Below are 7,607 nucleotides of genomic sequence, written 5' to 3'. Positions count from 1 at the left end.
CCCCACCGCATCTTCAACGTTCTTCAACTTTGTTGTCAATCCTTCGTCTTCTTCTTTGTCTTCAAGAAGGAGTTCTAATTTTCTTTGCAATTCTCCATCAGCAGCTTGAAGAAATAGATCAACTTTGTTCGGCTCCAATGTCAATTTCTCTACCTTCGACAATTGAGAGTACTGCCTCTCAAATTCCTTTAGTAGCTCTGTTGCTTGCAAATTCTTATTGGGCCGTTCAATCCATTCCAGAAACAACTTCTTAGTAACGCGATCAACATCTTCCAAGAAATATTCGTCTTTCAATGCATGTAAAAAAACCTCCCATGAATTCCCATAACGATCCGTAATCGATATAATATGGTCTCTTATCTCCGATATCGTAGCAAGTCCAAATAATTCAACCATTTTCTTCTCAGAAACCCGATTTAATTCCATTTCACGAACATAACATCTTAAATACCTTGAAATATTCCTCCCATCAAATTGATCAATTTTATTGACCACTGCTTGCAATGCTTTGGTTGCCAAAGCTTTCTTCCGATCATTGCTTTGCTGTTGCTGCATTGATAATGAGAAGGCTTGAAACATACTAGTAATAGACGGATCCATGTACATACCTTGACCTTTAGAAGAACCCCCACGAGAAACTCCTCCCAAAAATCCTTCAAAATTTTTATTTTCATTTTCCATAAATAAAAATAAAACCAAACGAAATCTAATACCTTCCACCTCAAGCTTTCACGTCGGGTTCACCACTTTTGTCGTATTACGTGCTTTCCTGCTCGAGAACGCGCCGGACATCTGGCTGTAGAAGGTAGTATGGAGATTCGCTAATATTCAAACAGTCTATCGGTTTTTGACTATTGGAATATAAACAACTGCAAAAATACAACGTAAATCTATACGGATGCCCTTTGATTGCTCGCTGAAGTCCTTTTTATCCCAGCCGGTAGGTCTCTAGACGTTACAGAGAACCCCGAACAATCCAAACTGCAAATCTTTGATACCGCTTTATACTCACGATCTTATATCCACTGACAGTCTCGTTAGATTAACCCAATAATTTTCATTCACTCCGCATACTCAATCCTATAGACACCCTTTTAATTCTTCAATCACAGACGTAACTTCGATTTCACAAAACAATCAAGAGTAATCACACCCACTTCATTAAAAATCCCGATTCACCATTACAACACTGACCTCAGTAACGATTGCCTCAGTCTTCCCAAAACCCTATGAAAAAAAATCCAATTCTCTCTCTTTTCTTCTCCGAAGCATGAAGCTCCTCTCTGATCCTTCTCAACCTTCCTCAAAAAACTCTCCCCCTCCTTTTCGTTTCTTAACCTCAATTCTGAATTTCTTCAATCTTCAGTCTTGGATCCGAAATTGGCTCCCGCCATGAGAGCTTAGATCCAAAATTGGCTCTCGCCGTCAAAGCGTAGATCCAAAATTGGCTCTTGCCGACAGAGCTTTCTCCTCCGTTTTTACCTTTAAGAGATCCTTTTCATCAAAAAGACATTCCCGGGACGGCACAAAGGACGGATTAGCCTGAAATGGATTCAAAACCCCGTAATTGGGTCCACATTAAGTCGCCCGACCAATTTAGGTTTCATATTGGGTAAGATGCCCGTAGTAACCTAGATGTTCGCATAATTGGGTCAAATTGGTCCTCGCGTCAGATTGTCTAAGGCCCGTAATAAGACCTGGATTTTTGCGTAATTAAATTGCATTGGGTTGCCCGACCAATTCAGGTCTCATATTGGATAAGAGGACCTGGATTGGATGTCTTGAAATTGGATCCAATTGGCTCTTCGAACCAGGCTCACCCGTCGTTGAATTGGTCCTTCCCTTTTCTATTGACTCCCGTTATTGGAATCAAACGGAGCATTTCAGTATGCCCGGGCTGACTGTAACGAGGTGACTGACCCTGGCCTCCCAGTATTTGCACTGGAATTGGTCGTTGCTCCCAATATTCGAGGTAACTAAATATTAATAAAAGTCCCCTTTCTTTATATTTTCACGGTATACTCGTGTTACAAGACGACAACGGGGTGACTGAACCTAGCCTCTCAGTATTTGCACTGGAATTGGTCGTTGCTCCCAATATTTGAGGTAACTGAACATTAATAAAAGTCCCCTTTCTTTATATTTTCACGATATACTCGTGTTACAATATGACAGCGATTGTCGCACTTCACAGCAAACTCAATTGCTTGATTCAATGTTTGAGAATCAGGTAAGTTGAGCATTAATTATTTTACCTCATATTATAATCCATAGAAAAATTGGCTAATAAGTGCAGCATCATCCCACTTGATATCAGTTACAAGTTGTCAAAATTGTAAAGCATACAACGTTATTGATTGATTGCGTTGTTGTAAAATACAAATCTTATTGGTTGCAATACGAATTGCATCATGTTCTCTATACATGGATCGAAACTCTCCCAGAAAAGCCTCTAGATTATCCAATATTGGATCTCATCGTTCAAGAAAAGATGAAAAACCATGATAGTGTTGAGCTTGAAAGAAGCGTACCAATGAATCTAACTTGCGATCCTGGAATAGGATAGCTTTGGGGTTGAAGTTCAATCATAAGTTGCACTTGATTGATAAATCCTCGAAACTTGGATCTGGTGCCATCAAACTTCTCGAGTAGGACAATTCTTGGTTCTCTAACACTGGAAGGGTGTTCCACCATAGGAGAAAGGATATGGTTTGATGCAAATGTTGAAGCAGCTCCAACCATTTCTATATCTTCACTTCCTACCAATGTTGTTACTCCTTGTGGTGGTAAATTGAGTTGATGCATCGCAAGCATTAACTCTCTGAATTGCTCTTACATTTGTACTATTGCATTCTTCATTTCAACGAGTTTTGCCATGATAATACTTAAAAAAGAGAAGATGTCTAATATCGCTCAAGACAAATAGAAGAGAGGACTTGAGAACAAAGAAAATACTATGGAGAATATCAGTTTAGATTAGGGTAATCCGTAACTTCTAATATGCTTATATCTTATCAAGAAAAAAGGATAATCCACTCTTAATCAAGATTAGACAAAGCTCTGATATTGTAGGTGTACTCTTGTCAATCTTTCAAGGACAAGAACTCGATGAAAAAACAATCCAGACAAGTGAGCCTTCATTCAAAGAAATGTAACAAAATATAAATAAATAAGTATGTATGTATATTGAAAGAGAAACTAAAATGGCTATTGCCAAAAGACAAGAAAACTAGAGACCCTTGAAGCTAGACTAGAAGCAAGAAAGGAGTTGACAAGAGTGAAGAAGGCTTCACTCTTGTCTCTATATATATTATTTAACTAGGGATTATATGGCGACGTTCTATAGGACCTCCAATATGTGTTGACTTTGTAGGACACATGCCTTGACTTACAAGACAAGTTTTTCTACGTGTGGGCCACATAATTAGCTTGATCTTCAAGCTAACAACATATGTGGCACACGGCCAACTTGTTGACCACGTTTCTAATCCAAAAAGTCAATCAAAGACACCTATGAAGTCAAAGCAGCATCTATGAAGCTTCTAGGAAGCTACCATATTAAATACTATAGAATTAACTTACTTTTATCTACTTTTATTTATTTCTACTTATTTGTATATGCAATTACTAGCTTATATGAATATATCCGTGATAATAGGTCAGCAAAGAAACACTCGAGTAGTATTCTAAAACAACATTCTAAAATGTATAACAATCTCTAACACCATGAATACACTTAACAATAAGTAAGAACATAACTACATTAACAACTAGATGCAAAAAAAGATTTAGAAGATACCAAACTCTAACATCAGCAACAACCATAAGTTCTACTCCTCATAACAACAAAAAAAACTTCAAAGAACTTCAAAACTTACAACTAAAGCTGAGCGGGCTCATAACCTATTGAAGAAATAGAACTTTGAAGTCACAACATATAGCATCAGGAAGGTTATACATAAAGAGAGTATAGAGTAAGATATCTCTCACTTCCAACATCCAATACTTAGAGGTTGTGATTGCTGCCCTATAAGACAACTTCCACTCTTTGACTTTTACACACATGATCCTTAGTCCTAGAATCCTTTGGTATCTAACGTATTTCGAGGGTATCCTATGGTCCTTGGATCCTTTGGCATCTTACTAACCACAAAGGTATCCTATGCCAAATACTAATTACTCTTATCTAATCTTTGGATATTCCTTTCTTCATACTTTATTCTCTTGACTTTAATTCTTGGTCCTTGATCTCGTCCTATATCTATAAGATGCCCTTTTTATATACCAAGAGTCAACCTTTTGATCATTAGCAACTTAAGGTAATATCCTCTACAAGGTAACTTATTCTACTTTTACTTTTATTTCAATAAGCTTTTTCATTCATCTTATTTATTTACTAAAATTAATTTAACTTGGATTTAATATATAATACAAACAAGATTAAAGTTCTTCTCAATTTTATAAAAGTTATAAGTCTATTGATAACATTTAAAATTTATCAAGCATTTTCTAGTTCTAAGCTTAAAGTAGATTATCTTTGAAACCTCAATTATATACGTTAGATATTACAAATTAGTGCAATAGTAGTTTTAATAAAATAAACAATTGGCACTAATGAATACTATAATTTACATCTTTTTTAACAATAAGAATCTTTTGTATAATTGATATATTAACAAAAATCTTCTTATATATTATTGCAATATGTTCAAAGATGATAAAGAATAAAAGGTAATTATGATAGAATAGAATACTTTAGTACAATTTGCCAATATTGCTAATTTCATGATAAATTGACTATCTTTCAAAATAAACTATGATACACATGTTTTGCTACTCTAATATATTTAGACAACATGGCTACAACATGTGAGTCACCAAATTGACTCACAAGTTGTTTTAGGACAAAAGAATATAATAAGAGTGTCAATCGTCAAGTGTTAGTTGAAAAGGAGTAGAAAAAATGCTAAATACAAGTAAAAAAATGTTAGTATATAAAATATAATTAAATGTAGAAAATCTAGTAGGAATTAATATGTAAAAGGCATCTTGAAGAAATCTAATATAATCAAGATTTTAGTAGTATATGATTTGTATACAATATAAATATAATGTAGATACGGCCATCTTTACTATGAGCTACAATATGCAAAATATGGTATGTGGTAGGATTGATACAACCTAAATTCATATGGTATACGGTATTGATATTATATGGATGCTGTATTGATATGGTGTACATATTTACACCGTATCGCATCCAAACAAGGCTATGTCCGGCTGGATCATGCGTACTCCGGTATAGGACCGGTCGGGTATCGAACGCTGGGCATTGGCTGGGCCGCTGACCTCCGCCTTCGGGGTGGAGGCCCTGCCAATTGAGGTCCGGCTCAAACCCTGCAAACCCCCTTTCTTTTTGTTTTGATTTTCTTGTGTGGGCTCCGATTGCTACGAAATCTTGTGGGTGCTCTTCCTCGTGTGTGTTTTCTTGAGTTCTTGTCTGTACGGGTTGAGGCTGCGGTGTAGTAGTAAACCAGCGTGATCACCTCCTCGCTGCGGTGTGGCGTCGACTTGTGCGTGGACCGGACTTTCCCAGCGGTGTTCTTCTTTCCTCTTGCATTCGACGGCTTCGATGGAATGTGATCTTGTCATCATCGACGGGTCGCTAGGCACAGGTTCTACTACGTTGACTGGTTGGCTTCTCTACGGTGGGGCAGTGGTCCTAACCACTTGTGTTCATTGAATTTTTGTTCTGTTTAGTGAAGGTTGTTGTCGTGCTTTTGATGTTGACGGAACTTAGTTCTCTCAAGCCGTGAGTTTCATGTTAACTCTCACCTACTTGTGATCTTAAGCTGTTGTACCTTGGAAGGAGCTACGGCGGGTTGGTAAATGCAAGTGTATATGCGTAGAATTATCAATATGTGTTCTGTACATAGACAAGCTCGGTGGTGCATTGGCGGTGGTGTCTAGCGAGGTTGGAGCTTGGTTGGTGGAAATTCTTAATTTTTCGTTGAAGTAGGCAGGTGGACGTTGAAGGCATCGAAATTCTCAAAAGAGGGAAGTTAAGAGCCGTGGCTGAAGTCTGCTTTAATACATTGCACTTGCACTCCGACATTGACCTAGAAAATTCTTGGTGGTTCCAGCATCGTCATGAGAAGCGAAATCAAAACGCGGACGACTGCAGTGGATGCTGGGTAGAACAACGCATACCATCGTGTAACCCATCAGACATCTAGCAGGTTGCGGCACTATTGTTGAAGCGACGCAGCGGTGTTGATTATGCAGGCAAAACTGAAGCAGCAGTGGTTAGCGAAAGCTCTAGATCTTTGTAGCGAGTGGAGGGTCATCTCGAATAGTGTTTTGACTCTATGTCAAGCCTTCTTCATCACGTTGCAATACAAGCAGCTATACAATTTGAAAGCTCTGCAGTTTTGGCATATGTGCGATAGTTGAGAGACTACTTATAGTTTTGTTTTCCTTTAGTTCATGAACTTGTGGCGACAAGCTATTTGTGGTGGAGGGATTTGATTAAAGGTAACTATAATAGGCAATTCCAGTAAGCTATCGTAGTCCTCCTTTTATCTGGAGAAGGCAGGCGCTGTTGAGGGGCAACCTCGAGCTAGAGATTAGAATTAAACATAGGTAGCTGAGTAAGTTAGAGCATCTCTAGAAAACATTTCTCTAATTAAGGAGAATTGGTTCCAACGACTAAAGTAGCCACAATAGTGGATTTCATTGTCCTGACATTGCATATCTTTGTATTGATAGAAAACGACCATTATCAGGCTAACCATTAGTGGATCCTAGAACTTGATGCAGCGGTGCAATCTCTAGAGTTTTCTTGACACTCGAAAGACAAGAGTGCAAGGTCATAGTCAAAGACTCTTCTCTGATATCTACCTCCATTTTGTGAAAAATTCCAAAACAACTGTGTGTAGTCGAGAGTAGAGAGAGTGGAATTTGACCTGCTACTACTCATCTTCAACGTCTTCTATGCAGAGCGAGTTGGACTCTGATGTTGGGCTTGGGTGAGCTGCATCTACATGTTAGTGGAGATGTTGAGGAGCAAGCTGGAGAGAAGGCCCAATCAGTGGGCTGTAGACATTGAATTCCATCACCTCATTTTATTATTATTATTGTGCTATGAATCGGGAATTATTATCTACACATCTCAGACGTTGGACACATTCTGTGAGAAATTCTGAGGACCATTGTATAAACACCATTCATTTATTAAGTGAACGGATTGCATTAGATCAATAAAATTGAATTCATGGATAAATTTTAGGTCAAGTTGGATGAAATTTGAGGTAGATGAAATCTCATACTTGGATGATAAATCATTCATGGATGAGAATTTTCCTTAGATGAACTTTTAGCTTGGATGATTTTTTTATCAATAGATAAAAAATTAAAATTAAAATTATACTAAAATAATATAAAAATCATAAAAACCAATTTTCTCTCAAGTGTGTGTGGTTTTATATTATTGAGTGGCTTGCATTATTGAGTGTGGTTGTTTGAGTGTGAATTTAATTAATTAGAGAAATTAATTTCTCTTAACAAGAAATAAGAAGAATTTTTATTTAATTACTTTACAAGTTAAT

At 37.3% G+C, this 7,607-nt stretch overlaps 1 long non-coding RNA gene across 1 annotated transcript; it reads left to right on the top strand.

Annotated features, from left to right (window-relative positions):
• The first annotated feature begins 5,445 nt into the window (after positions 1-5,445).
• On the top strand, positions 5,446-7,282 carry LOC149988133 (uncharacterized). The gene is made up of 2 exons (XR_016505444.1): positions 5,446-6,868; positions 7,000-7,282. It is a non-coding gene; the product is annotated as an uncharacterized LOC149988133 (long non-coding RNA).
• Positions 7,283-7,607: the final 325 nt, after the last annotated feature.

This window comes from Physcomitrium patens, chromosome 11 (genome assembly GCF_059467195.1).
Source record: "Physcomitrium patens ecotype Gransden chromosome 11, ASM5946719v1, whole genome shotgun sequence".
Lineage (NCBI taxonomy): Eukaryota > Viridiplantae > Streptophyta > Bryopsida > Funariales > Funariaceae > Physcomitrium > Physcomitrium patens.
Note: the sequence above shows the minus strand (reverse complement) of the source record. Positions and strands in the feature narration are given on the sequence as shown.